This window comes from Rhinolophus hipposideros, assembly GCF_964194185.1.
Source record: "Rhinolophus hipposideros genome assembly, chromosome: 19".
Classification (NCBI taxonomy): Eukaryota; Metazoa; Chordata; class Mammalia; order Chiroptera; family Rhinolophidae; genus Rhinolophus; species Rhinolophus hipposideros.
Window position 1 is genome coordinate 9,228,312 of NC_138065.1, and position 14,695 is coordinate 9,243,006.

Here is a 14,695-nt window from a genome sequence, read left to right on the forward strand (position 1 = left end):
TACACTAATGTTCATAGCAGCATTATTCACAGTAGCCAAAAGGTGGAATAAACCCAAATGTCCATCAAGAGATGGATAAAGAAACAAAGTGTGCTATGTACACATGATGGAATAGTATACAGCCTTAAAAAGGGAGGAAATCCTCACATATGCTACAACATGGATAAACCTTGAGGACATCATGCTAAGTAAAATAAGCAGACAGTCGAACAAACTCAAAAAGAGTCTGGAGGCTTTGCTAGAAATGAATGAGAAAGATTTATTACATATCTAGGCAAAAACCGAGAAGTGTTCCAACATAGAAAGAATAGTTAAAAGTTCTTACAGCAAAAAGCACATTCTTGAAAATTATCAGTCCTGCATTCTTAGCCCTAGGATTGGTCTGGGATGGTTATCAGTCAGGCTGATGGATGCCAGGTCCTTCAAGGGGGAATCAAGGGCCCTTCAAGGGTTAACTAGAAGGTTATCCAGAGGTCCAGATGTACATCAAGGCATAAACGTAAGACTGGAAAGTTCAAAACGTTTAAGTTCCCAGGCTAATTAGAACAAGAATAGAATCTTTCTTCACGCCTCAGTCTTCATAATGGTAATAATTTTAGCAGCTTGGTTAAAGTGACTCCCTTTTATATATTCCCTACCATCTCTCTTTCCTTACACACAAAAGGAACAAATATTGCATGATTCTATTTATGAGTGTGTAAAAAAATATAAACAGAGCCATTTTAAAACCTAGTTGGAGCGGCCATCCCAAAGGAACTGTCTTACTCCTCAAACCTTTGGAAAGTTAAAACTGGGCAAAATAACCTTTGGACAGGGCTTAAAGCAGCACTGTATCCCAAACAACTGTTATAACTACCGACTGAAAATTAAAGACATTCTTTAGAATGAGCATCACTGTGTTAGCTTATCTGAGTCACTTATGTTAGCTTATTCCTTCCTTAGCTTATTAACACTCATAGAAATTCCTTCTGTATATTCATGTAATTGTTCCCCTTCCCTTTATTATAAACACCCCTTGCCTTCAACTCCTAATCAGAACACTATTTGGGTTTCTGCCTGAATCAGTGCTTTGAGAATTCTATTCAGTGCTATTCTTTTGGATCTCGAATAAAAGCTTGTTGCCTCTAATTATACAGCCTTTTTATCTTTTGGTTAACGAATGTAAGCAATTTACAGTAAGAAATATATATTTGGTCTTCATCTACTGTTCCTAGCACATAGCTCCCGAACCCCATGTAATCTCCTAAGAGCCACAGGGGCATTTTTTGTTATAATCTTTAGTTTTGTTCCTAGTTCCTAAAAATCTTCAGAGCAATAAAGGTAAAAGGGGGTCTTGTTATTTACAAGCCCCTTTCAACCACACCTGAGTATACGTTAATGAAGTGACTTTTGGAAAGATGGGGGCTGGCTGCCAGGGGAACCAACCATGTGATCAGAGTCTTGGAACACTCAGCCCTACTCCCTAGGCTTCCATAGAGAAGAGAGGGACTGGAGGTTGAATCAATGGCCAATGGCCAGTAATTTCATCCATCATGACAATGTAATGAAGCCTCCATTAAAAACCCAAAAGGTGGGATTCAGAGAGCTTCCAGGTTGGGGACCATGGGGAGCTTCTGGCACTCCCACAGAGAGCATGGAAGCTCTGTGCCCCTTTCCACATGCCTTGCCCTCTGTGTCTCTTTCATTGGGCTGTTTGTGAGTTATATCCTTTTATAATAAATCAGTGATCTAGTAACTATAATGTTTTCCTGAGTTCTGTGAGCTGCCCTAGCAAGTTAATCTAACCCAAGAAGGAATGCCATTATCTAAAGCCCTGTCTAGCGACGCGTTAAGGTAACCTTTGGTTATAAAGGTAAAAGTCAACCTGTGTTGCAGAGGTAACCTCAGAGGACCAAGAGAATGTTCATCTTTCCCCTTTGCAGCTCCTTTCACAGAATGAGCAAAGACAGGGTGGTGAAAAGCCCCTCCTCGAAAACTTGCAACAAGGCACCTCTGTTGGTTGTCCCTCCTCCACCTTTCAAACCACTCCCTTCCCATGCTTTGACAACCAGTCACTATGGCCCAAAGCAATTTAGCTTCTCTTCTCTTGTATTTTCTGTGACACTGAATCGATAAAGATCTTGACGAGACAGCTTCTGTACAACTAAGCGTAGCAACAACAACAAAAACAAAATTCAGGCATTGGAAAATAAACAAGGATAACGGCCCCTCAAGAATGCTGTGCTTTACTTCTAAAGTCTTCTGTTCTTCACACGTAATGCTCAACAAGGTACGATACCCTTGGTTTGCCTAGCCCTTAGGAACAGTGATCAGGAAGTCACAGCTTTCAGTGGTCGCCATCATTTAAATAAGAGTGATGGAAGCCATACGACAGAAAAACGAACTATGCTCCAGACATTTTTTCATTTGGGAATTCAATAAATATTTGATTAGTTTCTACTAGGGGTTAATAACTATTCGAAAGACTGGGAATACAGATGTGAATGAGCCAGACATGGTCCCTGCCCTCACGGTGAACAAGTGCCAGTGGAGTAAGATAGGCATTACACAAGTAAACACATAGGGAAAGACTGGGGGGAAACCCCTTTAAATAGGGTATTCAGGGAAGGCTTCTCTGGGGAGGTGACATTTGTGACGGTGAGGATAAGTGCAATGGCCCTAGGGAAAGACACACCAGTGCACCTCTCATGGAGATGGTATGAAATGAGGCCACAGAGGTGGGCAGGCATCGGGGCATGCAGGGCCCTGAGCCATGATAAGGAGCCAGGGTTTTATTCCAGTGCAAAGGGAAGATGATGAACTACTGGATTTATGTTTCTAACGCTCACTCTGGCCACTCTTAGAAAATGCAATACAATAAGAAAAGTGGGAGCAAGGAGCCTGCTGCAATAGTCCGGGAGGTAATGGCAGCTTGGACCAGGATAGAAGTAATGGTGATGGAGAGAAGTACGTGAACTTGGGGTGTATTCTGAAGGCAGAACGGGCAGGACTTGCTGATGAATGAGATGTGGAGGGGGGAGGAGAGAAAGGGAGAGTCAAGGATTATACCTAAGTTTTTGAGCCACTCAGTGGACAATGGTGACGGTTATTGAGATGGAGAAGGCTGCAAGGGGGTATCAGGTATGTGATGAGAAACTAAGAGTTCTGTTTAGACATGCAGAGGTTGAGATGCCTATAAACCATCCAAGAGGAGAGGCCAAGCAAGCATTTGGATCTGAGTCTTGAGCTCCAGATTTGCTGTGAAGAAGAGCTAAGAAACGGGACAGTATTTGACAGATCTGTGAGGTCAAAGATTATTGGTATTTTTTTTAACACGTGTGCATGTAGATGAGAGCGACCCAGTACAGAAGATATCCTTGCAGGAGGAAAGCACGAAGGGATGGGTATGACTGTGCAAAGCACAGAGGTCAGCCTTTCACAGAAGCAGGGAGGTAACACCGCAAAAGGGAGGAAGGCAGAATGGGTTCAGAAGCAGGCAATGCAGGAACTCCTACCTGCCTGCTTCATTTCCTTTTCATTGAAAATATCAAATGAGGTCAAGAGTGGAAGGAATGGAAGTGGAGGGGGAGTCAGAAGTCTAGGGAGGAAGATGTCACACAAGATCCCCTCAGGAGTGGGACACGGCCCATTCAAGGGAAATGCTGTAGGACTGCCAGGCCAAGCTGAACGCACCTTTGAGTTCTGTAGTTATCGATCCTAAGAGAAGGAGGTGGGGAATTAAGCGTACACAGAGTTGGGGATTTCCCAGGAACCCACCGAGGGATAGTGGCCGCGGGGAGTTGTGGGGATTTGCAAAGCAGTGATTATTGTAGTGAAATATAAGCTGGTTAAGGAGAAAATGAAGACATACAGGGGATGGACAGTGGGGCGTGAAATAATGTCACCATCAGGAAAACCCCTGATAACCTTAACCTCTCTGTACTTTCCATTCTTTCCCCAACTGAAGTTTGGTTGTCCCCTGAGGAAATCACTTACTGAACTAGCTCCCTCTCAACTAGAGGCTGCTTTTCTTTTTACACCGATGGACCTGAGATGGGAGTAGATAACCAAACTTGAAAATCATCAGCTCACCTGCAGATTACGTTATTGGACTGTGTCACCCATTACCCTTCTGTGACAGAGAATCTAGCACATTTTGAAATACCCATTCTTCTTTTCTTCCACAGTAATAGAATGTTTAGCCGGGCATATGGCTACCCAGAAGGAAGATTAAATGTCCCAGTAGCCCTTACCATTAGATATGGCCATATTATCAAGTTGTGCACAATGAAAGTAAGCAGAAGCATCATGTGGAAACTTCCAGGAATTTCTCTGAAGAGACAGCTGATTTGCCCTTTGCTCCATCTTTATTTCTACTATCCTAGTGCTTAGAATGTCCCTTTGCCAGCTAGAGCTCTATCTGGGGCCATGAGGAGATGGCCACATATTCGGGGTGGTCAAGTCAAAAGCTGGAAGGAGCCTGGGTCCCTGAGGACACTCGGGTAGGGCCAGGCATGGGCATATTTTTTTAGGTTCTCCAGATGATTCTCATAGGCAATTAGGTTAAGAGCCCCTGTCCAGACCCTGCCATCCTTAGTAACTGCATGACTTCTAAGTTTGGATTTTGAAGATCCCACCCCCTAGTTTTCGTACTCATTTCCTTCAGTACCCCTGCCCCACATTTTTCAACCATTTCAAGACCTCCAACCCCCCAACTCTACAGTAAGTACGACCTGAGTCACTAAGAAAGATTAAACCATGTTAAGAAGCCCTGATCTAAGGATCTGTTAAAAAAAAATAAAAAAGAGTAAAATACATTTTAAAGTTTCATATAAAAGAGATTAAAAAGAGTTTTGGAATTTGAAGAAATAGCGTTTTGTGAAAAACTAATTTATTTTGGATATGTGGGTGAGAAAGGCCTATGGTGATATTTTTCCAGGTCGAAAAATGAATCAAATATTAAATGTCAGGTTAGCCTAGAAAAGAGAGGACTGTAGTTATCACAGGGATATCCCTTCTCTTATAATGGCCAGTAAACAAGGCCTAATTGCACTTGTTTTTAATACCTTGGTGCTCAAACACTTGCTTTTATTTTTTTCACGTCTTTGGTGTTTCTTTCGGTGTTTTCATGCCTTTAAAATGTGGCCTGCAATTTTGATTATCCTGCACCTCAATTTCTGCTGGTGTGTTTGTATGGCCAAGATGTTTAGACTGACATCATCTGTTTTGTGCTACTCCACAACCAATAATTCTCTTGCCCACATTTACAGAACTTCTCCAATCCATCAAAAAGGCTATAACAAAAACCTTCCAACAACTACAGAGCAATCACCTTGGATGGCAGTTTTAGGAAGAAATGGCCCAAGGGATGTTTCACTAGCAAACTCCAAATTGATTCTCAGACTGCCAGTTCCAGTGTCAAAATAATTTCTAGTAATTTTTCTTCAGATCGGTGCTGGCTGGGCTAATGCATTTCCCTGTTTCTCCCGGAATATATTTAGGAACTGGTAGGAAAACTGAAAGGCACTGGCAGGTTTTAAGAAAGCACATGGGAGAATGTGAAGCTGGTACCCAGAAGATGTCCCTGACAGATCTGGTCAAATAAAGTGGTTGACTCAGGAGCTTGAGGACTTGGGAAATATGTTAACCATCAGCTTTCCACATTCCCGCCTCCTCTAACATGCGCTATTTTCACTTAAATGTTTGGTTTGGTTTCCAATCTTAAAAAATTTTCCAATACAATTTACATACTTATCATTTACCTACAATGTGAACTAAAGTTTTATTTTGTCAAAGCTCAAACAACATATCCTAGGAGAGTGGTCCTATAATATTTGAGAAAATGTATTGGTATAACTTGTTTTTAAAGTTTGGGAAAGATATCACCCACCAGACGAGACTCAACTGCTCACTTATTTTCATACCCTTTCGGTCAATTTTTAGTACCAAGGTAAAACCCAAAGCACATATCACCAGGACATCAGAAATTAAACTATAATAAACCTTAAAAAAATTATGAGCATGACATGCTTGAAAAATGTGTTTTTTATGAGGCTTTAAATCTTAAAAATCATAAATTTATAAGTCACTCAAATCCTTAATTGTCTCAAGATTATTAAAGTGATGATTCTCCTATACTCTTTACATGAAAAGCCAAATTGTAAAGCTACAGAATGAATGCTCTTTTTTATACCAATTCATTTCAAATTGAAAAATCACTTGCAAATTGAAAAAGCAGAAACCTTCTTTTCAGATACATGAAAGAAAAGGAAGAATATAAAGACAAAATAATTTCAGTCCTTCAGACCTAGCTAAATCCATTTTTGTTTTTTTTCTTACAGCATGTACAATAAACTCAAGGACCAGCCCGATGGCTCAGGTGGTTGGAGCTCCGTGCACCTAACGCCGAAGGTTGCCGGTTCAATTCCCACATGGGCCTGTGCCAAATGGCTCAGTTGCTTGGAGCGCGGGCTCTCAACCACAAGGTTGCCGGTTTGACTCCCGCAAGGGATGGTGGGCTGCGTCCCCAGCAACTAAAAACGGCAACTGGACCTGGAGCTGAACTGCACCCCCCACAACTAAGACTGAAAGGACAACAACTTGACTTGGAAAAAGTCCTGGAAGTACAGAGTGTTCCCCAATAAAGTCCTGTTCCCCTTCCCCAAATTAAAAAAAGAAAAAGAATAAACTCAAAATGGATTGAAGACAGAAATGTAAAACCTAAAACCATAAAACTCCTAGAAGAAAACATAAGCAGTAACCTCTCTGACATGGCTCTGAATTTTTTCTGATATATCTTCTTGGACAAGGGAAACAAACAAAAATAAGTAAATAAATAAATAAACAAATGGGACTACATCAAACTAAAAAGTCTTTGCACAGCAAACCATCAACAAAATGAAAAGACAACCTACTGAATGGGACAAGCTATTCACCAATGATACATCCAATAAGGGGTTAAGTTGATGTCCAAAATTTATAAAGAACTCATAGAACTGAACACCCAAAAACGAACAATTCAATTAAAAAAATGGGCATAGGACGTCGATAGACATTTCTCCAAAGAGGACATACAGATGGCCAATAGACAAATGGAAAGATGCTCAACGTCACTAATCATCAGAGAAATGCAAATAAAAATCACAATCAGATATCATCTCACTCCTGTCAGAATGGCCATCATCAATAAATCAACAAATAACAAGTGTTGGCGAGGATGCAGAGAAAAGAGCACCCTCGTGTACCACTGGTGGGATTGCAAATTGGTACAGTCACTGTGGAAAACAGTATGGAGCTTCCCCAAAAAATTAAAAACAGAACTACGAGTATGCACCCTTATGTTCATTGCAGCGTTATTCACAATAACCAAGATATGGAAGAACCTAAGTGCCCATCAATAGTCGATTGGATAAAGAAGGGATACGTGTATACACTAGACTATTACTCGGTCATAAGAAATGAAATCTTACCATTTGCGACAACATGATGAACCTAGGGGGCATTATGCTAAGTGAAATAAATCAGACAGAAAAAGACAAATACCATATTATTTCACTTACATGAGGAATCTAAAGAACAAAATAAAGGAACAAACAAAACCTTAATAGACTCAGATACAGAGAATAAAATGATGGTTGCCAGATGGGAGGGGTGTTGGGAGACTGAGTGAAAAAGGTGAAGGGATTAAGAGGTACAAATTGGTAGTTACAAAATAGTCACAGGGATGTAAAGTATAGCATAGGGAATATAGTCAATAATATTGTCATAACTATGTTTGGTGCCAGGTGGGTGCTAGACTTATCTGGGATCGCTATGTAAATTATATAAATGTCTAACCACTACGCTGTACACCTGAAACTAATACGAAATAATATTGAATGTCAACTGTAATTGAAAAATAAAAAAATAAACAACATCTGTGTTTTTGTTCATATGCTTACCATAATCACTAGACATAGTTCACACGTTCACTTATGATACTGTATTCTCACAAAGGATTTGAGGGGCCTAGCATTAAAAGCACTGGAATCAGGCACAAGTGGGGACAGACAACAACAGCAGGTGCCTGGAAAATAAAGATAAAAGGAACATAAATACGGCAAATACCAAAGTGAGGTGCCATGCAGAACGTTCTCACTCTGAAAGAGGGAAAAAGGCAGGCAAGCAGAAATGCAGGGAGTTGAGACAATTACTACTTCTGACTGGATAGGAATGAAGCACCGGAGAGCTATTTTTGTTTAATATTTGAATTCTTACTGTTTAGAGGCTGAGAATAAAGGGCATTGTCCCAAAAAGGATAAAGTATTGGTGTACGTCAAGAAAAGAGAATAGAACAGGGGCCAACAAATATGGGTGTGGGTGATCCAGGTCAGCCTGGGCAGGGTGGGGCATCAGAGAAGAGAGTGGCTTCAAGCTGGTTATAGAAACCTGGGCCAAGTCATCCATGAACAGGGATTATTTGAAGCCACTAGCATGGATGAGATCAACCACAGAGTGAGGCTTGAAGACAAATTTTAAAGGAAGCAACAAAATGTGTCTTGAAATCGTCAAACCTTAAGCTTTGTGAAAATGTCACAAAACAAAGCAATCATTACTCTGACCTGACAGAAATAGGATAATCTGAAAAATTAAATCATTGTTTTAAAATGGGCTGCATGCTTTTTAATCCTAAAAATGAATTAATACCTGAGTACTAAAAATATATATCAAAGCTATGTCAAGTAGAAAGGCTGCAGCACCTTTTAACCAGATAATTAATAACCAACCAACTTTTATAGAACTTTCTCCTCTAATGCTAACAACCACCCTTTAGAGTAGGTATATCATTATCATTATTCCCAACTTGATGATGATACGACTGAAGCCCAGACATTATTACACCCAAGTGACCAGTGGAGCCCGGACCTGATGCCGAAATATCTGTCTCAAAATCTCTTCCTCTCGGTACTATTAGCTTGACTTAGTCAAGTCTTAGAATTCTGGCGCTAGCGAGTGATCTAACACTATATTTGAATGTTTTAAACCAAAAGTACAGAAATTACAACATGCTGGGTAGAGACTTTCTATTTTTTAACCCTTAGCATGTGTTCCACTCAAGAAGCAATAAAAAAATTAACTATGAGAAGGAATACTAGAAACAAGTAGGTCCTGTGGCTTAGGGTAACAGAACCAGGGGTTGGGAGAGAGGGAGAAGGAAGAAAATAAAGGTTCCATGTCAAATAGAAAGTTAAGGGTACCTGGTCTGTGGGCTTGGGAAAGATAAGGAGAAGGCTGGGGGTGAGAAGCAGAGAATAATGTATTTTAAAATCAACTTCCAAAGTGTTTTGGCTTTTTTTTTTTTTTTTAAGGGCGATTTGTCTCATTCTACAGTGCAGGCTTTAAACACAAATACTTAATGAAACTTTTATTTTTTTAATTAAGCTTTTATTATTTACTCTCTATATGACATCCTGGTGTACCCACGTGACACAAATATAAATCATCCTCAGGTTGCTTTCTTTTCTTTCCTCTGCTGACTAGCACTGAGCTGCCGTATTCTTCCCCTCTGTACTAGAACACGAATTACAAAAGGTGTTTCTTAAGTTGGTCATGAATATCAGGAAGACTGAAGAGCAAGAGCCCCGAGATTTTAAGACATATGCCTGCCTCTGCCGTGAGCAACCTTTCATTGGCTCGGTCAACATCACAAGTTTGTCTCTGCTTCTGTTTTCCCGTGACCTGAACAGCTCATTCTTTCCCCCACCTCTAATCTAATGTATGGTGACATGTCATGGAACAAGAGTTGAGAAACATGTTGAGAAATGTGCTATCACTACAGACCACTTTAATGGTAGGGGCAGTGGATGGTAACCAAAGACCCATTACGGAAAGTTTTTTCAAGGCTGGGTCATTTCCCTCCCCAAGGAAGCTGTGCCCCTCAGGCCCTTGTTTTGGCCCAAGGCAGGTGAGTGACTCTGCAACACCCACATGAATAATGCAGAACCACGGGCAGGGGAGGGCACAGCTCTCCAAAGGAAAACAAACATTCCTCATTCCTGTTTTGCCAAGAAGCCTGGCACTTCCGAGAACAGATTACTCTTCCAGCCTGTGCCCTCGTCCTTCACACCCACCCCCACCCCACCCCCCCCACCCCCCCCACCCCCCGGCCTCAACCCCTCCCCAGAGAGCCCCATTCATCCATGACACACCTTAAGCAGCTCCTCTCACCTGAAGGCCCACCTGATTCACTCTCCTTGGGGCCATATTCCTCTGTGTTTGCTTCTAGTAATATGATGAATGGTGAATTATTTGTTTACTTGTCTCTCTCCTAGGAGGCGGTGAGCTTCATAAAAGCACATTTGTATCCCAAGTGCTTACCTGACAGTGCCAGCACTAACTAAATATTTGCTGAATTATTTATGTAATAAGAGTGAATGCTACAGTCTTGCAGCCATCTTCATAAACAATATCTCAATGTCATGACTTCAAGCGTCAAGTTGTGAGTTTAGGGACACGCAGGGAACTACCTCACTGGTCATCTTTTCCTTGGAGCCACTGAAAGACATTCTCACCAAAGGGGTGTGAGGGAGATTTCAAATTTGAAGGGTTTTCCTTCTTCCTATAGCCAATCGGACATATGGAATACTTTGGTTTTATCTGTCGCCTCTACATTCATGAGGAAGAAAACTAAGGGGGGGGGGGCGGGAATAAACCACAACAAGGACAAGCTGTAAAGACAAAAATCTGTGCCCATGACACACATGCGTCCCAAAGCCTGAGCAAGTGAAGCTGTGTGGCCCCTGAAAGCACTTTCACTGCTCCACCAGTGTCCTCTCATGGAGGATCAGGCGGGGATAAGAACTTAGTCATGAATGATACACAGAACAGCAGTGAACCCATAAGCCAGGCAGGTGCCATGGCGGGTCCAATGGTGGCACCCAGGCCCCTTACCTAGCTGCTGTGTCTCTCCTAAAAGACGGGCTTGTTCACAAGCCCAGGGTCAACTTCTAGTCCCAACTCTGGCTTCCCTGAAAGGGGGACAGACCCCATGGCTGTCCAGAACATAGCCTGCCTAATCATAAAGAACAAGGAAGACGAAGGCAGCTTCCCCTGGCTGTCAACGGAAATGGGCAAACAAGACTGGGCTCATACTTATAGGTCGAGCATCAAGTCATCCAAAGTCCTGCTATGATGAAAAGCAAGTCATATTATAAGTGCCATGGTCGTACCCGGACTCCCAGCATGTCCGTATTTCAAGGCTGTGGCGCTAGAACAAACAGGAGCTCCCACACTCCTGCCGCCTGTTCCTGAAGGCTCTGCACCAACGGGGAGCTGGTAACGGTTCTGTGAAAACTTCTCAACAGTTCTGATAACAATTCCAACCCAACTTCTGCCCCGCACTGTCCTGTATTTCCCATAAAAATATTTACAGCTTGGGATGGAAAAATCTCACTCTGGGAGACAATCAGATGATCAGAGGCCTTCTGTGATTAGGGAGTACTTGGACAGAGTGTTTCAGGAACCGTTTCATGGTGATTAACTAACTCGCTTCATTTCAGTGTAGTTGTCACTCTGAATTACCACTTAATGGGTGAAGTGTACAGGCTATAACAATCAGTAGTACAGATGTAAGGAAGAAGACATTAAAAAAAAATTAGCCCCTAAAGCAATTATTGCAGTGAATTTTTCAAATAGTTTTAATACTCTGTCTTTTGACCCCAGGGTACGGCTTGGGGAAAATACATTAATCTCAAGATAATAATAAGTCAATTTCAGTTGTCCAATATCTACAATGATATTAAAGATTCTAACCTTACTCTTTTTGGTTGCAAACATTAATTAAGCATGATAATTGTGTCTCTCCGTGATATTTGCTGCTTTCTGAATGAGTCAGAGCTCAGGGAATAATTTGAATATGGCGGACAGCAATTTGCTACATAAATTCACCCCAATGGCTATTAGCTCATTTTAAAATAGTCAAGACTCCTAGATTAGACGGGTGTAAATTTTTTTGCATTAATACCCAATTAATCACATCTATATAACCTTTTATTCACCCTCCCCCAAAATCTCCATGAATAACCTCTGCAAGGCCTGACCCAAATGTAATGAGGTGCAGGGTGAGAGTTTTACAATGTGTATTATTAACACAATCTCCTTAAACTCCAGAGTCCTGCAGACGCTATCTTAATACTTCTTTGCAGGAGTTGTTATGAGAGATCAACAAGAGTTTATAGTTGTGTTTTTAACTCACATTTATATCAAATAATTTCAATAAGAACGGCAGATTATCTACATACCATATATTGTATATTAAGGATATTTACCAACTGATTGACAAGTTTGGGTACCAGTTTCAATATTACCACTCTGGAGATTTGGAGGGACACCTGACAAACTAGAGAGGTAATCAAAATGGAATGAATGCTAAGAAATTAAGTGGAGGGTTTGGTTTGGGACTGCACTCCACGGGCAGCTGCTAAAGGACGCCGGCTACAGAGCGCCTGATGCCATCACCTCGCCTGGCACTGCTGGCTCCGGCTGCTCCTTGACCATCACTCTCACTCTTCTTCCCTCTGCTGCTGTGTCATTTTGGTGGTGGCAGCAGGAATCTTGGAAGCCACCCATACCATCCATTCCAAACCACTCCAGGACTGGGACCACCCACATGGGGCTCCGATGACCAAGGCAGAAGTAGAGTGTGTGCACTCACATGTCACTCACACACTCTGAGCGGTGGAGGTGAGAGCACACAAGGCGGACACTTCATTTGTACTTTGAATGAAAATAAAATGACTTCGGGGAAAACATGAGGTTCTGCACTAAAAATATAAAGCAGGTGAGCCTCTTCCTGCATCTACCTGGGGACAGGTAGAGGAGAGGAGGGGGTGAACTATTAACATGAGGGCAGCAGCCCGCTGGGAGCTGAACATGTGGGAGGGCGAACTGCGAATTGAGGAGCCTGGGAGCTGTTTGTTTTATTTAATTCTCCTTTGTCATTTTTTGTTATATCCAGAAATCTGTAAGTTTATTTGGCCTTGACAATATTTTTTCTAAGCTATACTTCCCCCCTTTTTTTCTTTTTTTTAATTAATATACAGTGAAATGCAATATTATATTAGTTTCAGGTGGACAACATAGTGATATCACCATGATAAGTCTAGTAAAATATTACAAAGTCTACTACAATATTGATTATGCTATACAATACATCCCTGTGACTTATTTAATAACTGGAAGTTTCTACCTCTTATTCCTATTTCACCTTTTCCACCCATCCTCCTACCCCCGCCCCTCTGGCAACCATCAATTTATTCTCTGTATCTATGACTCTACTTTTGTTTCGTTTGTTCATTTGTTTTTTAGATGCCACATGTAAGTGAAATCATACAGTATTTGTGTTTCTCTATCTGACTTATTTCACTTAGCATAATACCCTCTAAGTCCATCCATGTTGTCACAAAAGTCAAGATAGCATTCTTTTTTATGGCTGAGTAATATTCCACTGTATATATGTATCACCTCTTCTTATCAATTCATCTATCAATGAACACTTAGGTTGCTTCTATATTGGCTACTGTAACTAATGTTACAATGAACATAGGGTGACTACATCTTTTCAAATTAGTGTTTTTGTTTTCATCAAATACCCACTGGGAATTGCTGTATAGTAACGTAGTTCTAGTTCCAATTTTTTGAGGAATCCTCATACTGCTTTCGATAGTGGCTGCACTAAATTACAAGCTTAACTAAATCATTACTACCTCTGTGGCACCTGTATGATTTTTGTGTGTGGGCTCACTAGCCAGAATCCTCATGAGTTGGATACAAATAGCCTAAGAGTAGCATCACCTTAGGGAAGGCAAGCTCGAGACAGATTCATTGGTGGGCTGACTCCCTGCCTCCTTTCCTGCTTCTATCACATGCTTCTGGAAAGTCCACAGAAGTCAGTGGCCACACTCCTCCCTTTACTAACTGTGTGACATTGAGTTAAGTCACCCAGCTACTCTGAACCATGCACTCATATTTTTAATTTGCAAGCCAAGATACAAACATTAGGATTAGTTGTTCTCCTCCCTTAGAATTCACTCTGTCGGAGGGAATATCAAGCAGGTGACTGGCAGCCCAGGTAGGTATTTAGTTTGCGTGGCTCTCAACTCAGTGTGTATGCACCACATGCTGTCATCGCACGGTCACCTTGCTAATCTTCTCTCCAATCCACCATCCATCCACCCATCTACCCATCCACTCGTCCCACGCAGAACTGAGCTCCTCACCCAGTTCTGCATGGAAGTTCTTTTGGGGCTGTCAAGGACGACTGGCAGTGGCAGAGGGGTTGGGAGCCCTGGACCCCATTCCCCTTCAGTGACAGCAGCAAAGCATTGGGCTCTTTTATTACTGAAATGCCAACTAAGATACCATTTAAAACTAAAGGTTTCTATTCATTAAGAGGGAAAAAATAAGGTAGAAAATCACTGGTGTAGTGGAAAGAATAGGGGTTCATCAAATCCCAGACCAGCGGCTTATGAAGTATGTGATTTAGGGCAAATTCTTTAAATTCTCTACATTCAGTTGTTTAATCTAGACTGAGATGGAGAGAGGTGAGTATAAACACACAGAAATACAAAATGACAGAGAGAAATAATGAGAGAGAAAAACAAGAAGGAAGAAAGGGAGGTAGGAAGGAAGAGAAAGAGGAAGGGAGGGAGAGAAGGACAGAGGAAAGGAAGGAGAGCGG

The 14,695-nt window shown here is 41.6% G+C and overlaps 1 protein-coding gene across 1 annotated transcript in view; it reads right to left on the reverse strand.

Annotated features, from left to right (window-relative positions):
- The window catches only part of SLC22A15 (solute carrier family 22 member 15), a 67,151-nt gene that overhangs the window by 33,915 nt on the left and 18,541 nt on the right, over positions 1-14,695 (reverse strand). The gene's annotated exons all lie outside the window — the stretch shown is intronic.